Raw genomic sequence first — 15,258 nt, forward strand, 5'->3', positions numbered from 1 at the left:
ACTCACTTCAACGAAATATTGAGTTTGTTGACAATGTTTGAACTTATACTTTGGTAGAAATTAGAGAGGTGATTATCATAGAAATGCAACAAACAGTAAATATGATAGAAGCGAAGAAGTTGATCTCTCGAAATAGGAATATACACCATTCAAGTTTGTCTGGGAATACTATAGAGTAATTCACTTCAAGTTTCTAAAGATATTAACACACTTTTCTACCTGGAACCTTTCCATGAGTTCTAACACACGTAAATATTTTTAGCCTTCATAGCCCGAGGCTTCACCAATGGGCTCGCCCCAGCCTAGAGAAGTTTCCAAAATTGAGGTTGATATTCCTTCAAATCAGTGTTAAGAGGGGTATATAGAACATGTAATAAGATACTGCATTACTGAAAGATACGATGGCTATTCTATTATAGGTTAATGAAAACCGATAAATTTGCAGAAGCATATGGCACTATAGATATATGGGTAAACTAAAAATTGTTTCATATAATCCACATAAACCCCATTTATCAACATTCTCAGGCAACAAGAAATCCAAAGAGCTAATTTGCAAAAAGAATCTTAATTTAACAAATTTCAAAATTCTCTCCAACTTTGTTGTTTAGGAAAGGCCATGAAGGATTATATGAGAAACTTGAAATTCACAGTGCAACTACAAGAACTTTAATTGTTCCTTGGCTATTATAAGCTAACATTGTAGGGATCTCAGTCTTCTTATAAACAATGATTATGAAATGTGATGTGTCATTCTCAAAGTCACCCAAGTTTGGACTGTTGATGTCAAGCAACAAGATTTGAAATAGCCTTATGATACACAAACACCTCATTTGTTTTGTAGAAACAGGATATGTATTCATAGTTGACTCTAAGCCTATAAATTTCTTCTCATTAGTGTGCCTCTTAAATGTCCGTACAAGGAAATTATCCCTCACATCCCACATGCATAGCGTATTGTTTGTACTAGATACCAAAACTAGTTCATTTGTTGAAATGAACTTAACATAGGAAACTATTTTCCTAGGACCATTAAAATCGTATACTAAAACAATAGGATTTCTAAAGTCATAATAATGAATGTGATTATATTTTGAAACAACCAAAACATAATAGGTTGATCTAGGATTGTACTCATCACAAAAAATATTTGCTTTGATGTTAATATTGAGAACACTTGTTTCTTTCCATGTACACCACACCTTGACCTTTCCATTATCACACCCTAAGATGAGCCTGGTTGGCTTTGTGCATGAAAAATCCACACTCCATGCTCATTTTTTCATGTTATTAATACATAATGAAACTATGAAAAGTATTTACATCCCAGATAGTAACAATGCCTTCATAATCACTACTAGCAGTCTGAGAACTAATATACTTGTTCTAGCTCAAGCCACTTACTTAGATTGAGTGGACATATCCACAATAGGATAATGCACAAATGTAGGTTCATTCACTATTGTTTCAAAGTCAAAAACTTTGATTCTTCTGGGAAATCTAGCAGTTGCAAATAGTTCATCATCTTGCACAAACTCAATGCTCAATACAATATTCGCATAGTGAAAAAGGTCTCCATGTCGAAGTTCTGAAATGACCCGCAAATGGTTGTATCAGGTAAATTCCATGAGAATATATTGGAATTTCTCAAGGTATCCATGATATCCTTCTCTAATAACACTATTTCCATCACTTTCTTTTCGCAAACCACCATCACATTGTTTTTGTAATTGAGGGGCCCAATGTCTCTGTTTTTGCAAGTAACATTCTTATAAATCATCAAATTGTGTAAGGAATCTGCTTTTCCTTGTGAATTCTAGTACTCATAATTGTTATTACAACCATAAAAGCCATTTTCATTTTCTTCTTCATGTCTTTAGTTTTCTAATTAGCTCTCATTTTCTCAATTTGGACCTCGAGAGCTCAAAAAATGGCATCTAGAAGATAATGACTCAACAATTGTTGATCTACTCCACTTAAATCTTGGCTTTTGATTTCTAAATCAAACTTATTTGCCCCACACGCATCATGGGAGTGAATTTATAACAAATTATAAAGAAATGGTGTTGTGGGCAAAAATGCCTATGCAGGACGATCCTATCCACCTAAGGTGTGAAAGTGCCTTAGCAACAAACAGAGACAGCTATTCTAGTATTCTTCCTTTATGAATTAAGAATGAAGAGAGAGATAGATGGACTAACCGGTGTCTTCCGTTTGTCCCTCGATCCAGCTTCTCTTCTCTTGGAGAGTTCCCAGCTACTTTCCTTCTCGCTCGCCCAACTTCAAGAGGTTTCTGCAAGATCACAAGAAGAGAACACTACACAAGACATGGATTCATATTCATAACTAGTTCAGGATTAGAAATAAACTAAACATACTAATGCAATCATACATCAAGAATACATCAGCATATAGGAGAAACCAAGATAGCTTTATTGATGAATAACAAGGTTCAGGAAGAGATACAACCCAGAGGGCTCCAATCCAGCATCTCCTTCCCAGCAAATGGAATTCCTATCTTCACCCCCTTCAAAGCATTAAGCACCTAATGATTCCAATCTCAAACCAACAACAATTCTTTGCAATAACAAAATTCCAGCCTCTAGATCTCATGGAGGAGAGATCCATATATAGATGTTTGGAGAGAGGATGAGTCAGCGTGAGATCTGACTAGTGTCCTCTCCCTCTGTCAGTTCTTGATTCCACTTGGAGGTTCTTGCTTCCACTTGGAGATTTGGAACCTCTTACTCATCACCAGTCGAATTCCCTGAGGCAAGTGTCATTTTGGAAGCTTCCTGGGTTTTGACACCTTGAGAAATGAGCTTGCCACTTGTCCATTCTCGTTCAGCGTAGGTAGCCAGTGTTCCATTTGACATTCAACGCAGGTATCCAGTGTTGGCTTTGACATTCAGCGCAAACAGCTAGTGTAGCCACTGAAATGATCCTGATTTGACTTGTTTTGAGCAGTTTTTGGTGGAGAACTTCTGTGAATTGTTGTGGTTTGTTAGCCTTGTTCCTCTAGGGGTAGGAACAACATGTTTAGGGACTTTGGATCCCTTAGATTATGGACATTTCATGCTCAATGTTGTAAGGCAAAAAAATGTCTATAACAGTTGCCCCCTAAAGTATGAGGCCATTTATCGGGTGAAATGCTTTATCAGGGGGATCCGAAGTTCATCCAATGCTGGGAGGAGACCTGTAATAAGATACAATACAATACATTATTTTTCATACTGCTTTCATGATCTAGCTGAGGCAGGCATTCCCATGCTCAGCTTTATAAATTCATTTTTCTGTACATAGAACAGACAATCGTCTAATGGTAGACTGATAATTTTGATGAAATTATCATCCTTTGAGTAGGATGATTATCTGCTGCAATGATGTACATGTCAATGTCTTTATCTTTTCTGAATATATATCGCAGCCTGGATGGATGAAACTAGATCCGGGGTCTTCAAACTCGTTCGATCTTCACTCTAAGTACAAGTCGATCCATGTGAGAATTGTTCTGAAGTCGAACATGGAAAGACATCGCTTGATTACCGGTCAATGAGGTAAACCGTTAACAAGCGCGAGAGGAATCACCGATAATGATAATGACCCTCAAGGTACTGCAGTACAATTCACGTGGTGTGAATAAAGGACTTGGCGTCGAACACCACGCAAAATCTTTCGGTCGAAGGTCATTGATGTATACCTGTCGCCGGAAGTGAGAAACTTGCCATTGAGGCATGCAAGCTTCAAAGTACTGAGGGGGTTGTTCCTAGATCAACTTCTTGGATAATGAGCTGATGTCGACAAGAAGTGATCCGTCAAAGGAGGGCCTTAATGAATCCCACATCAGTGACGCGGAACGGAGCTAATGATTTTAATGGAGGTGAAAACGATCTGTGACATATGATTCAGGGTGGCGGTCATGAAAGGATGAAGGATAATGTATGGCAGTGGATGGGACACGGTTGACTTTTCTGAACGACTTCTCTTGAACATATGGCGACACTGATGCGATGGATTGGTAGCATTACCCCAAATATGGATGGTATGGCCAGACCATGGATGTGACTGGTGAATGAGACAACCCAACCCGATTGTGGTACGGAGGAAAAGTGTCATGTTCAAGAGCGACTTGCTACCATCAAAGTTTTCTTTAGTTTCTCCCAATTTTTCCCCAGTCATTGCTGACCAGTACCTCTTTATTTTAGTCAAGCTTGAGGAGGATAACATATGCTTGTTCTATAACCTGCCCTTCGGGCAAGCCCATCGCTATGTTTTAACGAGCCTAGCGATAGTGAAACTCGTTCTTGTCTAAAGACAAGTTTGTCGCTATTTAATGATTTTAACGAGTCTAACGACAAGGATAACTCGGTCCTTTTCATTTTTAGAGAGTCTGAAAAGGTACATAAAGTTAACTCCAAAAGTCCTTTTTCGTCATCTAATCCCTTAAGTCCAAAAAAGTATAAAACAATACAGAAGGGATGAGTTTTCGATAGTTTTAACAAGCCGAATAAAACAAGCGCTCGATCTTTTTGTGCAATAATCCCTCAGGTCCAAAAAGATTAAAATCTAGAGGAGGGATAGCACTTCCGGTCGCTTTAACGAGCTGGAAGGCCAGAACTCGGCAATCTTTTCATATTTTACGAGTCAGATGAAAAGAGCTTAAAGAAGACTCGTCTTTTGAGGAACGAGTGATAAACAGGTTTAGCAGCTGATTCCAGGTACAGGTTGGAATTTTCCAATCACGGCAATGTCACAAGGATGGCTAGGTGAAATCACTCTTCGCAGCTGTTCCTCAAAATGGGTAAACAATCATATGGAGGTGAACGATCGGCCAAATGAAAAGTGGAGGTGACGGTGCAAACACGACCAAGGCTTTAATGGCTGATGATATTACATTCACAGTGGTTATTTACCGGGATAGTTCATTTTTTAACGAGCTTAAACGCGGGTGGAAACATTTGCTCGGTCTTATGTTTATTTTTTAACGAGCATGAACTATGTGCTAAAACTGCTCGGATCTTGCGTTTATTTTTTAACGAGCATGAACTATGTGCTAAAACTGCTCGAATATGCCAGTCATATGATAAGAGTGTCTCATTGAGATTCTATTTTTTATGGAGCTTCATCTCACAAAGCTATGCCCCGCATCCTTTCTTTATGAAAGTTAGGAAACGGCTAACCCAAAAAACAGATAAATAACCGCTCTTTGCTTCCACTCCAAAAGGTTTGCATACCCCCAGGTATAAAGTACGATTTCAAGGTTACCTCTACTTCACTTCCACCAAAACATTTGTTTTAACGAGAGAGGCTTACCTCTTTCAGGTTACCCAAAGATTGTCTCGTTAATCTTTCAAACAAAATAGTTCCTCGGCAATGTCTACCGAAATAGACAAAGGTGAGCGACGATGCCCGCCAACTCACATAACTTTGACAAAAGAATCTTATTCTAGAATAACCCTCTTCCTAGACGGACGGGGTACAGACTAGTCATATTCTCCCGCGGAAACCTACTCTATACCCAAAGTTTCCCTGCCGAAGCAGACCAGGACGCATGCCCCCTGGGTTCCAGTCATATCCTCCCGGATTACTCGCGCTCATCAGGAGGACGGACCGTGGGTTGAGACACTTCTTGCGTGAAGAGACCATTTAGGGATGGTACATGACTATTTGCGATGCGTGATCCGGGAAACGAAAGTTGGTCCACGAGCTTGACCACTCTTCCTTCATACGGAAAACACATTACTCTAAAGAGTGAGGAGACGATGGCTCCCATGCAATATATATAGTCTCGTCCAAGGAGTAGGTTATAATCCAAGGGTCCTTGAACGACCATCACGTTCATTTGAACGGTCTTCCCTTTCAATGTTATGGGCACATTGGGGAGGATCCCTAAAGGTCGACTGGTTCCTTTATCAAAGCCTGATAGATTTCTCATTTCAGGCAAAAGCGCTGGCGAACCAAGAGCTTTCCAAGCAATAGAGGAAAGGATACTCACAGATGCCCCCTCATCAATGATAGTGCCAGCCATTACCATTCTGTATATTTGAACGATAATTCTGAATGGTATGCTTGCCGATAACCGGGGTCTGCCTAGTTGGTTCCAGTCGAACGAGACAACTAGGTTGCTTGGTGGTGGGACCGAATAGACGGCCGGGTATGACTCTGACGAAGTTCCTTCCTGCGACAAAGGAATGGGAAAATTTCCCCCTTGTTCGTCGGAGTCTGTGTTGATGAAGAGAATTTGGACGGTGTCGTCTTTATTCTCCTCTGTGATGGTATCATTCGAAGATAGAGCCTCTGAAGGCAAAACCGGGTCAACTGTCGTCTCAACCTTTTGACTTTCGTCAGGCATGGATCCAGACGGTTCATCTTCAATGATAGGTGCTTCGGCTGACCACCTGAGCGGGCCAGCCGGGTTCTCAACTAGTGAAGGACTTGGCAGGAGTTTTTGATATCCAGGAGGAAGTTGCGCTCGTAAAATCGGGCGATCTTCCAGAACTCTTTTAGCCTCGTCTAAGAAGGGACAACGGTGGATGGCATGGTCGCCTTCACACAGTTTGCAGGGAAATCTAGCTTTCCCTCTCCGTCCTGGGACTTCACTTTCACTAGTCGACGGTGAGCAGTCAACATGGCTATCAGAGGTTGATGCTACCGAATTGTGCAAACGGGGAGACCAGTCCCTTAGTATCCGAGGGATGCAGGGACAATCTCTGTGGAAGTGGTCTCCCTTGCATATGACACATGGCGATTTAGGCCTAGTCAGTGCTGTGTGTGGATTTTTGTCAGACGACACTTGTTTGCCCCCAGTCGCTTTCGGCTCCTTCTTCTTCTTCTCTTTCTTCTTCTTTTCCTTCTTCTCCTTAGGAACTTGGTTTTTTGTTTTACCAGTTCCGTCAAGCGAAGAGGAAGGAGGAGAGGAAGAGTTAGATGAAGTAGAAGGCTGGTTGGCAACTCTGGTCTGGTCTAACTGTTGACTTGACTGTTCAGGAATGGTGGTGTTCTGAGTGACATTGGTTGAAAAGAGCCAGACCGGCAGGCCAATTGTCAGTCCTGGAAGCGACAATGTGGCCATATGGGGCGCACCAACATCTCCCCAAGAGGAGAAGGGACTAGGATTTCCACCAAGGGGAATTCCTTGGTTGGTGTGCTCCATTTTTTCAACCTAAAGATCAACACAGGAATAAAGGGTGATTGTTCCGTTTAAAATAAATTTTTAACGACGCTTAGACACAACTTGCTTTTTCAGTTTTAAAGAGTCGAGAAAAAGCTAAAGATGACTCTAGTCTCCTTCGATGTTTTAACGAGCCCGAAGTGACAAATGCTCGGATGGACTTTTTCTGTTATAGAGTCTGAAAAAGGCCAAAAGAAACTGCTCTGGAGTTCTAGGCAGAGGGTGTGCCAAACTTTTCGCAAAACCGCAGAATACTTTTTAGGGTATGGGCGGTCGATCTTCCTGAATGCTGTGTTCAGTGCATTGCGATCAGTAGGGCGGCCGACACGGCTTCCTAAGGATAAAGGTTTTATGCCTATAGGGGTCTCCCAATATATACGCGACGGTACGTGGGAGCACAATCCGTACTGGCGCTATCGTCCCTCAGGAGGAATCACCCACCATCCACGAGATCGACAGTCACCAGGCTTAACGACGCCGGAACACGTCTCTAGCCTAGACCTCTATGTTGTGCGTTATGTTGCAAAGCGTTGTTAAGTTCATTCAATTTATTTTAGGTTGATCTTTTTAAAGTTTGCCTTTCAAGGTTCACCACGAGATGTACGATACAAATTCCTAAATGCAGTCTAAAGATGATAAGCAAGCTTTATATCTTTTCAACTTTGAAAATCCTAGCTACTAAGGGAAAAGAAAGACACCATCATTTCTCAAAGAGCAATCAGCACACTCTAATGCACTTTTCCTAAATCAAACATGCAAACTATCAAGATGCAAATGCACAATGCAGGTGTTTGTTTTCCGCTTTCTTAGTATTGATGCCTACAAAGAAAGCTTTTTGTAGAACTTTGAATTTGCTTTTAAATGACCAATACAAACAAGTTTACTTTTCCGAAATCAGAGAAGGTAGAAGAGATTACAACACTTAACGATTTTCGAAATGAATACTTGTTTCGACACTTAAAAGAGACAAACTCAAACCAATAAGCAAGAGTAAATGTATAATCAATCTGCAAACAGCCAATGAACTCTCTTCTAAGATCACAATCAATAGATCTGAATCAAGGGCTACAGGATGATTATTTCACTCATGCAAAGGAAGACTGCAAATGACGCAAAAACACATAAAAACACTCACAGTCTTTTTGTACAAAAGGAGGCGGAATCTAAGCAAAGAAAAGGAGTTATCAGACTGGTACCTATGCTAGTTACAGGCTGCAAAAATCAGAGATCAAAACAAGGAAAAACAGAGCAGAGAACCCCAGCTGCACAAGGGCAAACTGGTTCAGCGCAACCTCAACACAGGGGTTTTGACATTCAGCGCAGGTAGCCTTCACGGGACCTGCGTTGAAATGCAGAATCCCTTCACTGGGTCTGCGCTGAAGAAGAAACTCTCGTTTCCCACAGGTTCTCGGTCACAGATTACTATTTAATTCACTGTTTCAGGCCAAATAAAAGCAACAAGCAAGGTACAATCAAAGGGATGCTTTGAGGGGTACTAAGATCTATCACAAAGGATCATCAAATCATTTGTGAGTCCATTTTTCAGATCATAGACAAGTCCAGTGGTTGGATCAAAGCAGCAACTGTCTACTTTGCATCTGGGAATAGCAGATGCAGTTCGATTGTTGCTGTCAAGTCTATGAAACAAATAATGATAGAAACACAAATAAAATGACTAAACAGATCTCCCCAGTGGAGTCGCTAATTTGTTGTGGGGAAAAATGCCTATGCAGGACGATCCTATCCACCTAAGGTGTGACAGTGCCTTAGCAACAAACAGAGAGCTATTCTAGTATTCTTCCTTTATGAATTAAGAATGAAGAGAGAGATAGATGGACTAACCGGTGTCTTCCGTTTGTCCCTCGATCCAGCTTCTCTTCTCTTGGAGAGTTCCCAATTACTTTCCTTCTCGCTCGCCCAGCTTCAAGAGGTTTCTGCAAGATCACAAGAAGAGAACACTACACAAGACATAGATTCATATTCATAACTAGTTCAGGATTAGAAATAAACTAAACATACTAATGCAATCATACATCAAGAATACATCAGCATATAGGAGAAACCAAGATAGCTTTATTGATGAATAACAAGGTTCAGGAAGAGATACAACCCAGAGGGCTCCAATCCAGCATCTCCTTCCCAGCAAATGGAATTCCTATCTTCAGCCCCTTCAAAGCATTAAGCACCTAATGATTCCAATCTCAAACCAACAGCAATTCTTTGCAATAACAAAATTCCAGCCTCTAGATCTCATGGAGGAGAGATCCATATATAGATGTTTGGAGAGAGGATGAGTCGGCTTGAGATCTGACTAGTGTCCTCTCCCTCTGTCAGTTCTTGATTCCACTTGGAGGTTCTTGCTTCCACTTGGAGATTTGGAACCTCTTACTCATCACCAGTCGAATTCCCTGAGGCAAGTGTCATTTTGGAAGCTTCCTGGGTTTTGACACCTTGAGAAATGAGCTTGCCACTTGTCCATTCTCGTTCAGCGCAGGTAGCCAGTGTTCCATTTGACATTCAACGCAGGTAGCCAGTGTTGGCTTTGACATTCAGCGCAAACAGCTAGTGTAGCCACTGAAATGATCCTGATTTGACTTGTTTTGAGCAGTTTTTGGTGGAGAACTTCTGTGAATTGCTGTGGTTTGTTAGCCTTGTTCCTCTAGGGGTAGGAACAACATGTTTAGGGACTTTGGATCCCTTAGATTATGGACATTTCATGCTCAATGCTGTAAGGCACAAAAATGTCTATAACAAATGGTCTCCTCATATTATCTGTGTATGAATTAGAAAGAGCCATAGAACCTTTGCATAGCTTGTGGATAATATAGTCGTTGGTTGTCATCTTAAAGCTTACAACTGTACCAAGTCACTATTTAGTCATCTGTATTCAATCAATACCTTTTGAATGATAGTAGAGATAGGTCCACCTTTTTTCCACATGCCATATGAAAGGGAGAAGGAAATTTATATAAGATAAATGTGGAAAAATAAAGGATATGAAAAAAATTTACTAAATGTTAAAGGTAAAAGCGAGTGAAAATATGGGTATGAATAATTATGAAGTATGTGTAGATGAATGTGTAGAGAAATATAAATTATTGCATTCATAACTAGTATGGGTATGGATAAATATGAAGAATGGGTACATGAGTGAATGTGTGGAGAAATATGAAGTATGAATACATGGATGTGCAAATAAATACAAAGTAGCATTCATAAATAGTATGGATATGGAGAAATATGAATAATGGGTACATGAGTGAATCTGTGGAGAAATATGAAGTATGAGTACATGAATGTGCAAATAAATACAAAGTATGGCACTCCATAGAACTAGTATGGGTTCAATGAATATGAAATATGGGTACATGAATGTATGGAAAAATATGAAGTATGGTATTATGCACACTTGGAAAATGACTAAATGTGAGAAATGGTCACACAAATAATTAAGTAATAAGGTAAGGTAATTCCACATGAAAATAGCACTTAGTTGGGGAAATGGAAAATAGATAAATGGACTTGATAATGGATATAATGATAAAATGGAAGTATTGGAGTAACAATAAAAAAAATTATGTGGAGAAAATAGTGATATCTTTGGCATATGACCTTCATTTCTGATTCCCTAAGATGCTATATGAAGATGAGAAGATGGAAAAACAACCAATTTCCTTCTTCTTTCTTTAAATATTTTTTGAAGGAGAAACCATTCATGTTGGTCTTGTGTAAGGAAGTACCACAAAATTGAAATTAACTCTTCATTGATGAAAACTTGTTGGTTCTTTTTATTATTGATAAGTGAGAGTTATTTAGCACTTTCTAGATTTCAAAATTTGGTCTCCATCTAGAGGGATATAGGTTCAACTATGAACCAAAATTACTATACTTGAGTGCATTATTTGAGTGGAGAGGAGGAAATATGAATGCAGACATTGCAAGAAAATGAAGAAGTGTGAGTTTAAGTCTATCGTCGATTGCAAGGGGAGTTTGAAATGAATTGAGGGGGCACATGACTAGCATGACTTGGATGAGTGAGTGATGTGCAAAATAGAGGCACAAAACCTAGAAAAAATAGGAGGATCACATGACACAATAGTTTCGTTTTGTGGCATGCATCATTTGAGTAAGATGTTGTAAGTCAATTTAACTAACTAAAACCCTAGAAATTAAATTATCAATCTAGGGGTGCAAACTTGTGAGATATTAACACCATATGTGAAAGATATAGGACATGAATGAACTATCTTATCTATGAGAAAATAATAAAAAAATATGACACACTATTGAAACATAGGATAAATCAAAAAATTAAAGATGCTACAAAAAAATCACTCATTCGCTAGTGAATTTGAAAAGTATTTTATTGGACATACAATGAAATATTTTATTCATGTGATATTTCTAAATGTTCATGTATTTGTCTGTAAAGAAAATCTATGTTTCATTTTCTTCAATGATACCTATACTTCTGTAAGTTTGTTATATCATATTTCAAATGAAAACATATGAGAAAATATTGAAAAGATCGTCAATATACTATTTTATTCAACAATTCACAAAGTAATATTTTATTCATTGGATTTAACAATACATAGTGCACAAAATGAAAATATTTTGATGGTTAGAGTGTTCTTAAAATGGAATGAGAAAACACATTATATCATTAACCTTCAAGGAGAGCTTGTTTTTCTTTGGAAATGAATATCACAATAGGAATATAAGTAATGGAAAGAAGGTGAATAAACTTAACAATCACACATACTCATGAAATAAAAGGATAAACTGAGAATTAATAAATACTCAACAATATACATTCCTCATTCCTTGTTCAGCTTTCCTCTCATTAGATTTTGTTTTTGTTTTTTCAGTTTTTATAAGCATTCAAATGCTTTTAGATGGGAAGACATTCAAGAAGCCCTGTGGCCCTACAAAAAGAAGCGACTGGATGCAGAGCTGAAATTGTTGGGAGAATACAGTAGGTGGAACAAGAGAAAACTATAGAGGGTTCAAACATGCTTAGCTGCATATGAAATGTTTCATGTATGATTCTGACGCTGGATGAGAAAAACCCTCAACGGATATTGTTGGCTTGAGGGGTCGTGACCCAGGTTCAGAGTTAGCTGCACCAACCAACAAAACCCTAAACTACTGGCCCTTTCGGCAACAACCTGTCTAGCGTAGGTTCCAGTCTCACCTGAAGCATTATGGAGGGGTGACAAAACCAAGTTTCTACATCCAGAGGTCTCTGTGATGGGTTTTTGTTACTTCTAGGGCTTGATCCAAACCTTTGCAAACCCTAACCCTTAAAATGCAGAGATCATAGTAACTTACTAAAAATAGAATCTAATCCTTCATGGAACACTTTAAACATTCATAACATCAAGTAAACTATTAGATCTACCACGTTCATGCACCAATTAAGTGTTTATTTAGATAAATACTGAAAACAAAGCGAACACACATAAATTGCATAAGAAAATATAAAGGTACAGATACACAATTATTGCTCGAAAATAGTCCGTATTAGATATGATCCTTCTGTTATACACTCTTCTTCCTTGCGTACACAGTTGAAAGGACCGATGCACTTAGCTTGCAGACTTACCAAAGTCTTCATGCACATGGCTATAGGATCCTTCCCCTTTTCCTAAGCACAGAAAACAAACTTTCCTACTTCAAACTACTTGCCCATGCCATGATATTTTATTATTAGTTACCTCATATGACTCACTATGACTCCTTTATATATTTTTTTCCATTACAATACCATGGTTCGTGAACCATGGGCAGGTCAGACAACATCCTATTTTCTAAAAAACTAAATGACTAAAGTCCCTTTTGACTCCTATGACCTTCACACTCCACTACCTCAAAATGCAGAGACTTTAAATAGATAACAAAAATGATTACAAAATTTACCCCAAGGGACCCTATCTAAACAGGCCCCCAACACAATTTCGTGACTCGTCCTCAATTCACTCTACTGGTGGCAACTCGATCTTTGCCTGCAGCTCACTTGACAAAATCTTTAACACCTGCAGGTATGTTGTTCGCTGTGTAGCAGGTTGGCACACTTCCTCGATAAGTTTTTCAGTAGTTGTGCCTTCAACTACAAGTTCCATGGTCCTTTATGTCTACTGCATTCCTCTGAGCTTGCTCTACATTGATAGAGTCAACTGACTCGCCTCATCTTCCCACGACTGCATCCTTGAAGAGATTATATCTTCCTTATGACGTAGCTCATCAATTTCTTTTTGAATTAGCTTTCCTTCCTGTAATATAGAAAACCTTTGCACTGGTCCTAAGGTCCGCGTTGTTGACTTGATTTTGTCAAACTGTATTTGTTTTTCCCTTATTTCTATGCCAATATTTTGTAGAGTTGGATCCTCCTGCAGCAAGTTCCACAACTCCATGCATTCATTGACTACATCTTCCAAGGTGTCCATTCCTTCTTTAATAGTAGCATTGCGCTACTCCTTGACTTTGGGAGGGGTAGTGGGCTACAACTTTAGTTGTAACTCTGAGATTTGCAGCTGGATCTCAAACCTGCCTCGGCCAATTTCATCTTATACTCTTTGACTAAAGCGGCTAGCTTTTTAATCTTCTCCACGGAGTCCGCTTCTGTTGGGATCTTGAGCTCTGGAAGCTCACTGCAGGCCTGTGCAATCGCTGCTTTGAGTTGTTGGCTTCGTGCTGTGACTTCCTCCTTTTCCTTAAGGGCCTACACCTTTTCCTCAAAGATCTGTTGTTTATTAGTCTTTACTTCATTGATGACCGAGAGTGCGCGTTTCTCCTGAATCCTGAGTTCATCAAACACCCCTTGGTGTAGCTCATGCAAAGTTTGAATGGGAAGCATGGCCAGATTCAAACTCAGGTTCTTCATATGTAGTAGTTGTCCCTGTTCTTCAGCTCACTGCATAGGGATCCTTCTAGAAATTGCACGGTGCGGAGGTCCATAATGATTTATGCGTCCAAGACTGACCCGCTCTCTTGATTCAATCTCGCTTCATTTGCACTCGACTGTCCTATGCTCGCTTGAATGAGAGGTTTTTGGACCTGCAAGTCCCACACGCCCTGTTGTACTTTATTGAGTGATTGTTTGTACTGCACTTCAAAGTGGCTCATGAGGTTCATTGTCGCATCATGGACCACATCCCCAATTTCATCCAAGTCACCCTGTATGAGGACCAAGGGCGTTGCGCCTACTATTTTGCTAGACTTTTGCTTCTTACGCTTCCCTGTGGAAGTCCTCTTCTTCTGCTTATTGACAATGAAGGGGGACTCGAACTCTGCCTCTGTTTCTTCCTCCACCTGTGTTTTATCGGTATCTGACTTGTGACATTGATGGTGGCCTGTGATGTAGTATTTTCCTACACTGCTTCCTTTTCCTTTGGCCGCCACTTCTTTCTCCCTCACAGTAGCTTCTTTCTTCTGCACAACCTTTTCTCGACTGACAACTTTCTGTGATTCCTTCTTCTTTTCTACTATCATGGTCTGCACTGTTGAACCTTTAGTAGCCATGCTGGTACCTGCATTGATATCAGAAGGGGTGTGCCAGTCACTTGGCCACTTGCTGATGACCCCTACGATATCTTCCTTGGAAACCAAGTAAGGCAAATTGTGCCATATTCCCCAGGAATCTTTCTTTGCGAGAATATGCAAATTATGTAAATCAGCCTTAAAATCAAAGATATTAGCGTACTCTGCATGCAAAGTGGGTGACAATCTTGGCCACTGGTTGATCATTGTTCTTAGTTCTGTTTCAAACAACACGAAAAATGTCTTTGCCTCCACTATGCACCCAGGGTCTTTAGTAGCCCACAAGGAGGCAAACTTCATTGCCTCTAGTAGGACTGAGTCCTACTAAGTGAATTGGCTCTCTTCGGGCATCCTCCATGCCACTGAAGCGATCAACAACAACAACCAGGCATAGTGAAATTCCTTGCCCTCATCCTGGGCCTCCCTGCAATCCTCTAGACACTCTTTACATAGATATTGAGCCTAGTTATACTGGACTCCTCTAGTGCACGACGTAGCCAATGAAATGACTAGCACCAGTACTTCATCCGTGTGACACTTTCTCA

At 39.9% G+C, this 15,258-nt stretch overlaps 1 pseudogene; it reads right to left on the bottom strand.

Moving 5' to 3' along the window:
- Window positions 1-647: 647 nt before the first annotated feature.
- Window positions 648-15,013, bottom strand: LOC149215234 (E3 ubiquitin-protein ligase COP1-like; annotated as a pseudogene).
- Between the last annotated feature and the right edge of the window lie 245 nt (window positions 15,014-15,258).

This window comes from Pinus tabuliformis, chromosome 1_1 (assembly GCF_031772625.1).
Source record: "Pinus tabuliformis cultivar Carrire ecotype Pingquan chromosome 1_1, CPIR1, whole genome shotgun sequence".
In the NCBI taxonomy this organism is placed as follows: domain Eukaryota; kingdom Viridiplantae; phylum Streptophyta; class Pinopsida; order Pinales; family Pinaceae; genus Pinus; species Pinus tabuliformis.